Here is a 16,043-nt window from a genome sequence, read left to right on the forward strand (position 1 = left end):
CGGGCTTCATAACCTCTTTCAGCAAGCTCCTCTGTGAAACAAGTGAAAAAAGAAAGCAAGTGGCTAGAAGTAGAAGAGTATGGTAATGACAATGAAAGACAGCATCTTGCTTGACCAGTAAACAAGGAGAGAACAGGGTAGAGAGGAAGTATGTCAGGCTAGAAATTAAAGGAAGCACAAGGAATGGGATATGCTGTTACTCATACATAAAAAGGTGTGTTGTGGTTTCCTTCATGTAAGATGAAAATAGTGGTGGTGTCCCACTAACGAGATTTGTCAGGTATACTTCCCAGTGGTGCTGTGTGTGTGTGTGTGTGTGTGTGTGTGTGTGTGTGTGTGTGTGTGTGTGTGTGTGTGTGTATGCTATATTATTCTGTGTTTTAATTTTTTTTCATATATCCTTAATTCATTAAATTGATAGATATAAGCTTTTCCATAAGAAAAATCTTGGAATGGAAATGCACAATCTTATTTTGTAATTATTGTTGTTACTGCTGTGGCTGGAATGAGGCAGTGGGCCAGTGGTGCAGTGTGCGAGTCTCATCAGTGGAAGGGTAGTGCTGGTCTGTGGAAAGTTAGAGAAACGCAGAAGGGAGCGTGTTTGGTACTCGGCACCAAAAAAATAATAAATAATAAATAAAATAAAAAAATCCAAAGCCAATAACCATGTAAAAATAGGGGCTGCATTGATTGAACCAGTGATGAGCAGGTGTCCACTATGTGGACACTATTTCTCTGTGTAAATTTGTACCATACTTTCACAATTATTCTTGTATCTGTTGATCTTACCGTCATTTTCATTATTGTTTTGGTAATAATGTGTAAGAAACACAAAGTATTTTTGATATAGGTTATGATGGGATTTCAACTTCAGCCAGCTCATCCTGAGTTGGTTCATAGTCATCCCCAGATGACTCAGACTCACTGAGCTCATAATCAGAGTTCAGAAGTATGTTCAGTGCCTCAAGGGCAGAAAGAGTGGAGTGGCAGCAGTCAGACATGGCATAAACATTCCTGACTACTGACAAGGATTCCATCACCATGGCACATGGGTAGAGTGGGTGAGTTGCTATTTCTCATTTTTTGCCCAAAATTGTTTCATGCATGAAACAGTTAGAACTTTATAGGAATAGACTCATCTATCCTTCCTCTTAAATATGCAATTCATAGTGAATGATTTGGCCATGGCAAAGTGAGGAATATATGCATATATAACTTTTGCCTTACTGCTGCCTTGTGTGCCAAGTTCACTATGGCTGTGGTTGGGTGTGGCATGAATGAAAGAGGACTGTGCAGCAAGCAAGACCAATTGTACATGATAGAAATGAATGAATAGTGACAGTGGTGAGTGCATGAAAATGATGTTGCTTCGTTGACCCCTGGAATGTAGGCGAACTTGGCAGGGCCACTGGCATATGGGCCCAGTTAGAGTGTGAGGCACTCTGTAAGAAGTACCTTGAATCTGCTGTGGCCTCAGGGTTAGAGTGAGGGACAAGGAACAGTTTCATTATGAAGGGACAGGGGTAGACCAGTGTATGCTGTTGGGGCTTGCTGTGGTACAGTGAGCCATGAGACTATCCCTTTCCACCTGGGTCTGACAGGGGCGAGAGTATGAATTGAATGTTGACAGGGCTCTGAATGTGAATGATCTGTGTAAATGTGTGGTGCTTTATCTGGGCCATCCCTTGTGGGGATTGCCAGCTTTGTATTTAGATAGTATTTTCTCATTATGTATACTTCCTTAATCTCCTAGGTTAGCTCACTGTCTTGGTCCTGAACCACCTTTACTATCCTCTTTCCCACTTTCCTCATGCTATTTTTCCTCTCATATTTAATCCTTTGATTCCTTTGCCTTGAATAACACAAAAAAAATTTTTCTTTTACTGTATCTTTGATCAAACTTTCTGTTCTTCCTTTGCTCCAAATATTTTTTTTTTTTTCTGTTCAACCCTATTTCTCATTGAATTTTCCTTTTCTTTGATTATCTTTACCACTGCATTCAATAAATCTTTCTTAGTTATCTGCTGTTGTATCACTTTTAAGTCCACTACCTTTTGTTGTTGCTCCTCCTTCCACACTTTCTTAACAATTCATTAACACTTTCTTCATTTGCTTCAGTTTACATTCATATTTATAAAACTTGCTTTAAGTTCATCATTTTCCATCCTTAAAAATCTCACATTTTGCATTACATACATCTCACTTACTCAGCTTCCATTGTTTACATATTGTCCATAAGGATTTCTACTTGGCTCTCAAGCTCAATTACTCTCTTTTGCAATATGAAACCTCTATCAAACTCTCTCTAAACACTAAAAATCAGTAATGATTTGCTAATTTTGGTGATCAGTAAGGCCTGGATTTATTAATGAGTTATGAGCTTCATAAATCCTTACAAAGTTCATACCTCTTGTAAGGGTGATTTGCTAAACATTCATGAACTCTGCAAGGCACCCATTTCTTTTTTTTTTTGGCCAAGGGCAACATTTTTTTTGGCCAAGGACAACAAAAAAATGTAATAAAAAAAAGCCCACTTAATCCCAGTTCCCATACAGATGTCAGATAGAATGATAAAAGAAAGTCAACAAAAAAATGTAATAAAAAAAAGCGCACTTAATGCCAGTTCCCATAGAGATGTCAGATAGAATGATAAAAGAAAGTCTTGTGGAGTGAGGCCATGGGAGGAGGGAAGGCATGCAGTTAGCAAGATCATTATGTTAGATACTTTTTAGAAACCCCTTTAAGTGATGTAAGCTAGATCAATGAGTGCCTCTTCTCTACTGTACAACCAGCAACATAAACTGAATTGCAAGTTGTATTAGCAAATGATCTTGGAGTGAGGAAGGAGAGGATGTTCAGAAATCTCCTAAATATTTTTCAGGTGGGCAGTGAACACCTCTTGAAATATGGGTTTCTGCAGAGGGAAATACTGCAGTGGTGTAATGAACTTTTATTTCGGGTGAAGGAGATGAAGATGATAAAGAAGGAAGAACAAAGGAAAAGAAGAAGGAACAGAAGGAAGAATATGAAAGGAAAGAAGAGAAAGAAGGGAAAAAAAGAAATGGAAGAAGGAAAAAAATTAAGGAAGTAGAAAAAGATGACAAAAAAATATACAGTGATTGAACTAATATAAATAGTAGCCATCTTGTTTTGTTGATGAAAAGTATCGCAGAAGAAATAGTTTTTAATCCAAACCCACCAGATGCTCCTTTACCTGTATAACTCATAACTTGAATAATTTAAATTTGTTACATATTTTCAAATTACTGTTGACATTTTATAAGTTGTAACACAAGTTTCTGCAGATATTGGTTTGAGGTGAAAGTACAAGTTATTCTAAGAAAATGTTCAATGCTCTTATGCATTTTAAGGCCTTGTTTGGCCATGGTATAAAATTCCAGTGTGACAGATGAACAGATGGATGGCATATCTGCATACTCCACATTACTTAAGCATATGGCATTGCTGAGTTTTTTTTTTTTTTTTCAAAATTGTCAGAACTATTGTTCCAACAGGATAATTTATCATGGTGGCTAACAATTTCAATTTAGATATAAAGATCCAGTCTCTAAAAGCCTGATCATAATATTACTAGCCTCAAACAATTTATGGGAAGATGTAAAAGCTTACATAAGTCTCTCACTGCACATAATATCAATAGAGATGAAATGTGTTTCATATTCCTCATAAATTACTTACTATCCCCTGTAAAGGAAATATAAAAAGGGTGCTGAAGGAAAACATGTTAAATATAGAGGAAGTTCTGGATTGTTTGAGAAATGAAGTATTCACAATTGAGAGTAGTACATCAATAGTTGAGAGTAATGCATCCATAGCTAAGATGGAAATAGAACATTATGCAGATAGATTCAATATAGGACAAAAGAGGGAAGAGAAGCTTAAAATTCAATGTAAATTATGCCACAGACAAAATCATCCATGGTTCAAATGCCACAAATACAGATCCTGATTCAGAGGATAATGTAATGGATGTTTGGAACCTGAGCACTACAATAAAGGCTGCACAAATCCTAACATAAAAAAATGCAAATTTTGCAAAAAGAAACACTGCCATTCCCTTTGTTTAAAATCTAAATCAACAAATCCCAAAGAAAGGACTATCTTAACTACTACACTAATATTACTCCTTGTAGCAAAAGGAGGTAAGAACACTAAGTTAAGGGCCTTGTTAGACCAGTGTTCACAAAAAAATTTTGTCCTCAAGTCCTCTTTGGCCATAATAAAGTATAAATTGATTGACAAAGAAACCCTAATGCTACAGGTGATCAGATAAACAGGGATTTTATAAAGAAAGTGAATATGCATAACAATAACCATCATGCTCTTCACTATTTATCACATCATGGCATGAAAAAAGATAGCATAACCACTCCAGTTAGAATAGACTATGATTGTTCAGCTAAACAATCCCCTAATTCATTAAGCCTCAATGACTGCTTGTTAGCAGGTCCAAGTCTAGTACCTGACTTAGCTCAGATTCTACTAAGATCCAGGCACCAAAAATGTACCTTCATGTCAGATATAAAAAACACATCACTGATGGTGGATGATGAAAAAGATTGAGACTATATTAGATTTCTGTGGCCAAGAGATCCCTTAAATCCTGTTTTCCCATTTTACATCTTTAGGTTCAAGGTTGTTTTGTTTGAAGCCACCTGTTCTCAGTATCTACTTAATGCCACCATTGTCCATCACCTAACTGATTTCCAAGAACAGGAGGACAGTATTAAGAACATAAAACAAGGAATATATATTGACAACCTACAGGGAACAAATAAGCATGAAGAAGATCTATTAGAACAATACTGGCAGGTACAGAGAATAATTAATAAGGCCCACCTGATATAAGAGAATGGGTAACTAACAGTCCCAAACTACAAGATCAACTTGAGATATACAATGGTATATCTAAGAAACAAGACCAAGTTAATCTGGAAACCAGGTACACAAACACACTTTCAAAATCAGTGACTTTAAGGATCCTGATAAAATAACAAAAAGATCATGCTTAAGTATGGTGTCAAAACCATTTGATCCACAAGGCTTATTGCTTTACGTAACAGTCAAGTCAAGAATATTTTTACAAGGCCTGTGGAAACTAAAAACATCATGGGATCAGACTCTACCTGATAAACTTTGTGATCAACAGAATCTACTTAACAAGGAACTCAAAACAGCAAACAAAACAGAAATGCTTAGAACAACCATAATACAAGAGGAAACAGACTTGCATATTTTTAATACCAGCAATAAGATATGTGGAGTTTGTGTCTACATATGTAACAGTGGGTAAGGGAACTTGATAATAGGTAAAGCAAAGGTTGCCCCATTAAAAAACCTCACCTTCCTTAAATAGAACTAACTGCTGTCCTCTTAGCTGCTAGGCTAATCACTTCATCCATGAAGCCTATTAGGGTGTAATTAATGTAAGAAGCATTAACTTATTGTGTGACAACCAAATCACTCTATATTAGTTACAAAGTCAGAAGACATTACCCATATATGTGGCCAGTAGTGTAAGAGAAATCAACCAACTCATTCCTAATGTAAACATAAAATATGTGACAACTAAAGATGTTCCAGCATATCTCCTAACTCAGGGAATAAATATAGATGAGCTAAATCAGTCCTCTCTGTGGTGGCAAAGACCCTCATGGCTAGCCCACAAAAATGAGTGGCCAAAAGTGCAAATTAACATGACTCAACCTACTGAGATAAATAATTCTAAATACAGTCACAACACCAGCTAAATTATTGGAATACAGCAAATATAACTAGAGATCAAAAATATTAGCCAAAAACTCCTTTATTAACAGAAAGTGTTGAAGTCTTTCAAGATCCAGTTCCTCCCATGACTTCTGGCACCTAGCCAGAAACATCTCCAATAACTTTGCTTCTTCATCTTTCCCTCCTTTATTTCAACCTGATGGCACCATTGCCATCTCATCTATTTCTAAAGCTGAACTCTTTACTCAAACCTTTGCTAAAAACACTACCTTCAATAATTCAGGGCTTGTTCCTCCCTTTCCTCCATCCTCTGACTACTTCATGTTACTTATTAAAATTCTTTGTAATGATGTTTTCCATACTCTCGCTGACCTAAACCCTCGGAAGGCTTATAAACCTGATGGGGTCCCTCTTATTGCTCTCCGAAACTGTACCTCCATGCTTGCACCTTGCCTAGTCAAACTCTCTCAAGTTTGTCTGTCAACACCTACCTTCCCTTCTTCCTGGAAGTTTACTTACATTCAGCTTGTTCCTAAAAAGGGTGACCATTCTGATCCCTTAAACTACTGTGTTATTGCTTTAATTTCGTGCCTATCTAAAGTTTTTGAATATATCCTCAACAGGAAGATTCTTAAACTTATATCACCTCACAACCTTCTATCTGATTGCCAGTATGGTTCCATCAAGGCCACTCTGCTGGTGATCTGGCTTTCCTTACTAAGTCTTGATCATCCTCAAAACTTTTGCTGTTGCCTTAGACATAACAAAGGCTTTTGATAGAACCTAGCACAAAGCTTTGATTTCTAAACTATCCTCCTATGGGTTCTATCTTTCTCTCTGTGGCTTTATCTCAAGTTTCCTTTTTGACTGTTCTATTGCTGCTGTGGTAGACAGTTACTGTTCTAAAATCTATTAACAGTGGTTTTCCTCAGGGTTCTGTTCTGTTACCCACTCTCTTCCTATTATTCATCAATGATCTTCTAAAACAAATTTCTTGTACTATCCACTCCTACGCTGATGATACCACCCTGCACTTTTTCACGTCTTTTCATAGACATCCAACCTTTCAAGAAATAAACAGTTCACACAGGGAAGCCACAAAATGCCTGACTTCTGATCTCACTAAAATTTCTGATTGGGACAGAGCAAACTTAGTATTATTCAATGCCTCAAAAACTCAATTCCTCCATCTATCAACTTGAAACAGCCTTCCAGACAACTATCCACTCTCCTTCAATGACATTCAACTGCTCCCCCTCTTCTACACTGAACATCCTCAGTCTGTCCCTTACTTATAATCTAAACTGGAAACTTCACATCTCATCTCTAGCTAAAACAGCTTCTGTGAAGTTAGGTGTTCTGAGTTGTCTCTGCCAGTTTTTCTTCCCTCCCCCCCACCTCACCCCTGCTGCTAACTCTGTACAGGGGCCTTATCTGTCCATGTATGGAGTATGCTTTACATGTATGGGGGGGTTCCACTCATACTGCTCTTTTAGACGGGGTGAAATCAAAAGCTTTTCATCTTATCAACTCTCCTCTAACTGACTGTCTTCAGCCTCTTTCTCATCACCGCAGTGTTGCATCACTTGCTATCTTTATTGCTATTTTCATGCCAACTGCTCTTCTATTCTTGCTAATTGCATGCCTTCCCTACTCCTACTGCCTCACTGCATAAGTCTTTCTTCTTTCTCTCACCCCTATTCTATCCACCTCTCTAATGCAAAAGTTAACCAATATTCTCTATCATTCATCCCTTTCTCTGGTAAACTCTGAACTCCCTGCCTCCTGTATTTCCATCTTCCTATGATTTCAACTCTTTCAAGAGACTGGTTTCAAGACACATATCCTGCATTTTTTATTAATGCTTTTGACTCTGTAAAGGGACTGGCACCTCACTGGGCCTTTCCTTTTTGTTGCAATTTTTGTTGCCCTTGGTTGGTGTCCCTCCTACATAAAAAAAAAAAAAAAAAAAAAAAAATGGGTACTTCATTATATAGATAACCCCAAGGCTAAGTCAAAGGCTTTGGCTATATCAATACTGCCTAATCATTAAGGTGGGAGAAGTAGAGGCAGCAGAACATAAATTAATTAAATTAATACAAAAGGAAGAATTTTTTAAATACACCTTATTCATAAGAAAGGCTGATAGATTATCATATACAAACATAATACTCTATGGGTTGTACCTAGAAAATGACATCATAAAATGTGGTGGGAGAATACAACTAGCTAATGTGCCTGAGTCAACCAAACATCCTATTTTGCTACCTGGATATCACCACATGACCAACCTACTAATACAAAGATGTCATGAACAAAACTACCATTATAGCACCAACTTTATCATGGCTTATATGAGGCAGAAGTGATTAGAAAATGTAAGACATGCCAGAAATGTAAAGGCAAACCATTCTCTCCTGCAGATGCACTTCTACTTCCACAATTTAGAACATAAGTGAACCCTTTAGCATAACAGGACTGGATTTTACTAGTGCTCTAAAGGTTAAAGGAGAGGCTAGTCAGGTTGCCAGGGCATATATCATTCTGTTCACCTGTGCCACTACCAGGGCCATCCATTTAGAACTGGTATCTGATTTAACAAATCAAAACTTTATGAATGCCTTTAGATGATTTACAAGTAGACAGGGTCTACCACAACTTATATTAAGTAATAATGCAACAACATTTGTTATGGCTGCCAATTAGCCATGTCAAGGAAATTATGGAAGACCCTCATGTAAATAGCCATTTAACATCAGTCAACTGTGAATGAAAATTTATTACAGCTTAAGCCCCCTGGTTTCATATGGGAGAGGTTAATAGGGAGTGTAAAAACTGAATTAAGGAAAGTCTTTTGTCACATTTGATGAACTGCACACTATCATATGAGAATTAAGATCCACTATAAATGATAGACCCTTAACTTATGTAAGCAGTGATATCAGTGAACTCATATTAGAATTAAGATCCGCTATAAATGATAGACCCTTAACTTATGTAAGCAGTGATATCAGTGAACTCAATGCCATAACCCCTTCACAGTTATTAAGAGACAAAAGATTGAAATCTTTTCCTAATCAGCTTTCATTAGAAGAAATATCTGACCCATCTTAGGGTTCTTCACAAAATTTAAAGGAGACTCAATTATAAAAGTAAATTTATAAATGATATATGGAAAAAGGTGGGTCTCAGAGTCCCATAGGTGCATAGTTCCCAAAGAAGGCATGATATGGCCACAAGCCATGGACGTCATCCTCATTCATGATGATGGGCTGTGGTTCTGGTGAAGACTTGGTAAAATCACTGGCCTACATGAAGGACAGGACAGGTTAGTAAGGGCAGTGTATGTAAAGACCTCCTCAGGCACAACCACTTGACCCATTGCCAGATTGTATTCACTCAAACAAAGTCAGGTGGATGTAGCACCCTCCACTGATAATATCCAGCAGCAGGGGTCTGTCTGTAACCAGTGACCCCTGCAACAAATGGCAGCATGCTCTGCAGACTTATGGAAATAAAAAATTGAAACCAGCCAAATTTAATGTCAAGTTTACCCCATGTAAATATTTATAATATAAACTATTTCTCTTGGTGGTGGGAGTATGTTGGAACTATTGTTCGTGGTGATGGTCATAACAATCTCAATCTCAATAAAAATGTATGAACCAATGAGGATCCAGGTTGGGTGGATTCACACTTCTTGAACACCTCGCACTTGCTCTCTCTCTCTCTCTCTCTCTCTCTCTCTCTCTCTCTCTCTCTCTCTCTCTCTCTCTCTCTCTCTCTCTCTCTCTCTCTCTCTCTCTCTCTCTCTCTCTCTCTCTCTCTCTCTCTCTCTCTCTCTCTCTCTCTCTCTCTCTCTCTCTCTCTCTCTCTCTCTCTCTCTCTCTCTCTCTCAGCTTAGTTACATTCAATGAGTGATTGCAGTGACACTCCTGCTCTCACTCAAGCTCTTACACTCCTGCTCCTGTTCAAGATAGTTATATCTCAGCTTGCAACTGGAGCACTTCGCCACTTATCTTCACTCAGCATATCACTACTCCAGACAGACATTCTACTCAGACATTACAACTAAATACTCTATTAGTGGCAGGGCTGTGCTGGTATAGGTGCTTAGCTCAGTGTATGTCTGTCTAATACCAAGAAAACATCTGGCATTAGCCTTTGTATGCTGATTCTCCACAAAATTATGCAGTACAATCTAAATATATTCATTGTCACTGTCTTGGCAGGAAACTGCAAGTGACTGACTGACTGTCAGCTGATTTGATACTAGCCTCTCTTCCCTGTCCCTTCCTGGGAAGGCATGGCCTAATGTAGCACATCATTTTATTTGTCATCACTTACAACTATACTATCCTTGTGTAATGTTTACCAGTAAATCAGCTGTCCATTAATATTGCTAATCTCATTATGGAATGCTGTAGTGATCCAAAACTTATAGAAATCATGATTGAATAATTAACAATTTTACTCATGGATATCCCACATCTACACATCCTGCCATGGCCTCTTCTAGCCATTGTTGTCCACCTACATTACACTACACTACAAAATGCACATGTGCATAGAACATTTTCAATTTGAAATAACTTGTACTTTCATCTCTAGCAATATCCACAGAAACTCAATGTTACACCCTGTTTAGGTTGAAATTATTGTTTTTTAAACAGTATAGCTTTTATGATCCATAACTGTATCACTCTGAATCTGAAGAATATCATTAAGGCATTATACATAACATTATGTAAGTTAGAAGTAATATTATATCCTCACTGCATATTTATCATGGAAATAAGAAATATGTTGCCTTCTAATATTACATTTGATTGAATTTCTACCATTACTAATATGGCATCTATTGTGTGCTTCCTGCTACAACATGCTGCCTCCCCTTGGCAGTGTTCACATGATGTCTTGTTGTTACTGTGATTGGCACCTGTTGGCTAAGAGGGAATGTTTCAAGTGCTATGGTTGGATAATGATAAATGCCAACAAACACAAAAGTGCTATCTGTCAGCTGTAGAGCAAAATCATGGTAGAGTTTGCAAGTTAAAAATTGGTGGATTTATGAAACATTAGCGAATCAATTAGGAGAGAGTTTTATTGACTTCTTATCTTTCTATACTTGGAACTTTGTAACATGGGACTGTTAGTAAATGCTGGACCAGGTGTAAACAAACCACCTTCTTTACCTCCAATTCACTTTACCATGACTAACTTCAACATTTCACTCCCCCACAATTCATCATTTCCTTCAGTTGTCCACTTCTCCCAATTTACTTCTTTACAGTTGAAGTCACCCATGATGGTCTGGATTTCACAGTGGTTTATCAGTTTCTCCATATCTGATAATGTTTCTTTTTAAATTTCCTTGTGTTCTTCAGTGTTCCACGACCTTGTCCTTGGGGTACATACATCACTGCAAAGTTCCTTGTGGCTTTACCCTCATTCCAAATCCCCACTTTAATCAATTCATCATTATTGCTTCCATAAACTACTTCATTAACATGTGGGTCTTTCTTGGTTAAAATCATAATATCTCCTCCTTATTTGTTTGTCCTCAACTTTTCCAATTATATTTTCAATCACCTATGTTTAAACACTCAATGGATTTATCCAGTTTTATATATGTTAGCCTGATGATATCAGGTTCATTTGTTTTGGAGTACTTGTTTAACTCAGTATTTGCTGTCATCAGCCCATTTTCATTTTTAATTTCTGCCTCCCTCCACCTTTGTTTTTATGTACCATTTTCTTATTTCATACCCATCACTTTCCAGTACAATTTTTTTTTTCTCTGCCTCTGATCTTTCCTCATTTTTTTACTTTTGCCTCAGACCACGGTTCATTCACTTTTGCTCTTTCCTCCTCATTAAGGTCTTTCTTTATCCAGGTGTTTCTGTACTTCTCCATTTTTTTTTTCCAACCTATTTGTCTCTGCCAGGGTTTCTTCAGCATCTATCAGTGATTTAAACATTATTTTTAATGGCCATGTTTTTTCTTGCACATATTTTCCCAATCTTTGGAATTCTTCATTTTCATTTTCTAAGTTACTACCATTACTCTTAATTTCCTTTACTATCTTTGCAATATTAATTCTCTCCATCCTTTCTCTCTCAAATGTGTGTGGTAATTTATCCTCTCATCTCAAAGACTAGTACACATTTCTTCTTGTCTACAGTCTCCCTTACCAGGTTCTCATTGTCTTTGATTACCATAACAGTTGACTCCCTTACCTTTTCTTTCAATGTTCTTGACAATGTCTCTGAAATTTTCTTACACCACTTCCTTCTCATTTTTTCATTTGTCATGTCTTTCTTCCATCTTCTTTACCCCCTCTGAACTGACTTTCACTTTAACATTTATTTCCTTAAGGATTACATCATGACTGTTACACTTAACCTTCAGTGCGGCATTCTCTTTCTTTAGTTTTTCCAATCTCACTTTCATCTCGCTGTATACCTTTAGAACAATATCATATTTTTCACACTTCTTTCTCAGGTCATTATTGTCTTTGAATAATTTGTCCTGTTTTTCCAAAATTCCAGCAACAACTTTCTCATTGCTCTTAACTCCTTCTCAACATTAACAATCTTTCTCACATTTGTTCTCTTTCTTCCTTAAATCCCGAGAAAACCCTCATTCCACTCAACTTGCCAAGTTGCCTTAACCCCAGAGGTCTTTCTATAGAAATACCTCTAGCTTGTGGAGTTGGAGTACAAGTAGATAAGGGTTTTTTTACATTACCTTCATCAATGGTGCCATGGTTGAGATCTTCTCTATCCACTTCCCACCACAACAAACATATTTACAGGATAATTTTGAGACAGGACACACACTAGCAGCTTCCCTTCCCTTTGTGCACATATCTAGGCATCTTTGATGAAAGCAGTAGTCAGCAACCCACTCATTGTGTGTGTGTGTGATTGTGTGTGTGTGTGTGTGTGTGTATACACGTTTTTTTCATTCATCAAAGACTATATAATCCTTTGTATAATCACTGTGCATTCACATGCTTTCCCTACTACTACACTAAAAAAAAAAGATGTGTGAGGTGACTGAGTCTGTGTATGTTTCTGTCAAAAGGGAGAGAGCTACATAGAATAGCCACCACAAAAAAGTAAGGCTGTTATTCAACTTTTTTGCACAAGACAGTAGAACAGTCTTTTCAGACCAAAGTAAGACAATGTGTGATTTCTATATCAGTAGTCTCCCCAAATCCATGGACTTATGAATCTGATACTATGTTCAGTGAACAGGTGCATAATTACCCATATATAACCATGATTATATGAATTTTGCAATTGGTGAACCTGTGGTTGAGAAGGGAATAGTGAAATGAAGATATCCCATCTGCTTCATTCATATTTTATGAGATTATTAAGTTCCAGTGAGATGAGTTATCAGTCCTTTACATGCTCATTTCAATCACTGCTTATGACTCAACTCATGGAAAGATGAAAATCTATGCTCAAAATCTCCATGACAAGAATATCATCTTTCATACCTTCCAAAGCTTTATATCATGTGGAAAAATGCAAATGAAACCTTATTTCTTCAGTGAATATAATCTAAAGAGGCATAGCTCACAAGAAAACCACTTTCAGCAGGGGAAACTAATTTGAGTTCTATAGAGCTGGCCCACATAGTACATCAGTGATAGTGATCCTGCTGCCTTTGTGCATTATATGCCTATTATAAGTCAGAATTATATATATGTGCATTCTGTCAAGAGATGATTTATCCATGATAACTGAAAGCTTTAGGGTGGAGACACTTACCATGTTTTGAGTTTACTAATGGTGCTAGGATGACATCATCTTTGTTTTCTACTATAGACACACACTTGTCACAATAGTGAACATACTTGCAGTGTAAGCTCTTTGCTTTCAGATAGCAAACAACATATTCATGTTGTCTTCAGTTCAGAAGGCTTCAGGGTGAAGACATTAGTATTAGTCTACTGAAGGTACCCAGAATGCTATATAGTTGCTGCTATCAGGTTGAAACAATCTTGTGATAAATTCAACTGGTAGTAGCTGTATTTTCTGTAATAGCTCCATTAATACATTCTGGTTACTGTTGCCATCAAAAGTAGTCCAACAGGTAACTAAGTCAAGGATGAAAATTGTTTAGTAACTGTATAAAATTCTTGTTTGAAGTTTGAGTATGTAAATGTGTACATTATTTTTATGAACTTTGCACAAAGTAGAGAAACACTAGCATTAGTTGGTCAAGAGGAATGAATGTTTTGCTGAGAAAGTGTGATATTTTGAATTTTCAAATGTATATAACAAAACTTATAATTAGATAGGTAGAGTAAATGGATAGGCAGGTGTGTGGATTGGGCAGGAATATGTGACATAATTAAGGTGCATTCTTATTTTTGTGAGTAATGAGCAGTGTGTGGCTTGACGTTATGAGATTATGATCATGAAGATTTGGTGTGTCAGGAAGATTCTTCAGAGGGATCCCAGTACTGTATTCTGTGTAAGATTAATTTTTCTTTTTATGTATTATTTTATGATGAATTAATAAGAATGTGTGCATTCTGCAGACCAAGCAACAGTTGTGTGTTAATCTTACAAATACATGTAACAACAGCATAAACATCTGCTGTGTTCACAATCATTTCAGTACATTTCCAGCTGGCCCTTCCTACTGAGGCTGTTGATTACTGCTATACCCCATTTTGGGTATGACATTTGATTGATTATGATAATATAAAAGATTCTTGTCAAAAGAAAGATGGATTTGATGTAGATATGTAGTGAAGAAATAGATTGTTTTGGCATTTGATGTTATATTTTTACCCTTCTTAATGTGAGGAGTCAGGTGGAGCTAGACGTATCGTGATGTTCAGTCGCTTAGCGTGGGGTTTGATGGGAAGTGTTTGTTTTGGAACGGGAGGAATTTTGGTGCAGAAGACGGACACTTGAGGCACTGGTTTAGAAGTCTGGATTGTGTGGCTTTGTCAGCATAGCAGGTACGTGATAGTGTATTTCATTGTGAAGATATTGTTGGACAAAGTGTTGGATGTTAATGAAATATAGGGAGCGGGAGAGAGGATGATTAGAGTGCACCATGGGTGAATTGCAGGAGTTTCACAGTGATGCTTAAGGACCGTAGCCACAGCTGTCTTCCCCAGTGTATGCCTGTCTACTGGAGGAGTGGTGTAGTGTGTGGCCATCCTGAGCCCTATCAGTTTGTGGTGACAAGAGGGAGACGCCTGTCATCACTGTCAGCAGGGAACCAGAAGCATTTGTGTGAACGACTGTTAGTCATCGTGTCCCTCAACTGGAAATTTTGAGGTGTACAAGTTTTATTCAGTTATTTCTTTTTGTTGTGAGTTTACACGAGTTGTGTATTGATTTATTTTGATATCCATTAAAGTGTTATTTGTATGTTTTATATTTACTCTGGCAGGAGATTTTGTTTAGATTTCACTCCAGTGGTGAAGTTAAGGTGAGCCCAGGCTGGCTGGTGGGCAGCTGGTACTTCATTACATTAAAAAATAAAAATTGTGTAGTCAGCAAGGTATTGTATATAACAGAGTAAAGAACTATGTGTAATTGCAGTATATTCATTAATCTTTTTCAGCATTGCACAAATTATCAGTTTTCCTGTCAGAAAATTTTGTGGAAAACTCATCTTTTTCTGCATATTTCTAAGATATCTGCATGCTAGATGATAAACATTCAAAACAATGTAAATAGCATGTAAAGTCATTAACTTATGTAATATAACACATTTTCCATATCAAATGTATGAAAGAAAATTAGCTTCTGATAGTCTTGAGAACACTGGCTTCTTGTGCTTATAGAGGTATTTAACAAATATAGATTAACTGCTTCAAAAAAAAAATAAATAAAAAAAAAAAATATATATATATATATATATATATATATATATATATATATATATATATATATATATATATATATATATATATATATATATATATATATATATATATATATATATATATATATATAATTTTATTCACAAAGAAAAAATAAAATAAATAAAATAATGTTTTTATATACTAAAACAATTTTTTTTTTTTTCTACCTAGTTGTACGTATTTACCTAGTTGTGACATACGGGAGAGGAGCTAAGCTCATACTCTCCCATCTCCATAACTCTTTTTATCCAACTTTTCCTTAAAGTCATGAATATCTGTAGCACACACCACTTCCCCTTCCGGTCCATTCCATGCCTCTATGCTTCTATGAGGGAAACTAAACTTCTTTATATCCCTTTTGCAGGTGGTCACTTTTTAGTTTTCTTCC

The 16,043-nt window shown here is 36.6% G+C and overlaps 1 protein-coding gene across 3 annotated transcripts in view; it reads left to right on the top strand.

Annotated features, from left to right (window-relative positions):
• The window catches only part of LOC135116409 (mitochondrial inner membrane protease subunit 1-like), a 387,804-nt gene extending 378,270 nt beyond the window's left edge, over nt 1-9,534 (top strand). Inside the window, exons 9-10 of one of the 3 annotated variants that reach the window (XR_010276300.1) lie at nt 1-1,061; nt 2,882-9,534. The exon at nt 1-1,061 is cut by the window's left edge and continues 966 nt beyond it. The gene's annotated coding sequence lies outside the window, so the exon portion shown is untranslated. Of the gene's footprint in view, nt 2,021-2,881 lie in introns of those variants that run through there. The other 2 variants (XM_064033853.1, XM_064033854.1) reach the window with 2 other exon arrangements.
• Nucleotides 9,535-16,043: the final 6,509 nt, after the last annotated feature.

This window comes from Scylla paramamosain, chromosome 31, assembly GCF_035594125.1.
Source record: "Scylla paramamosain isolate STU-SP2022 chromosome 31, ASM3559412v1, whole genome shotgun sequence".
In the NCBI taxonomy this organism is placed as follows: domain Eukaryota; kingdom Metazoa; phylum Arthropoda; class Malacostraca; order Decapoda; family Portunidae; genus Scylla; species Scylla paramamosain.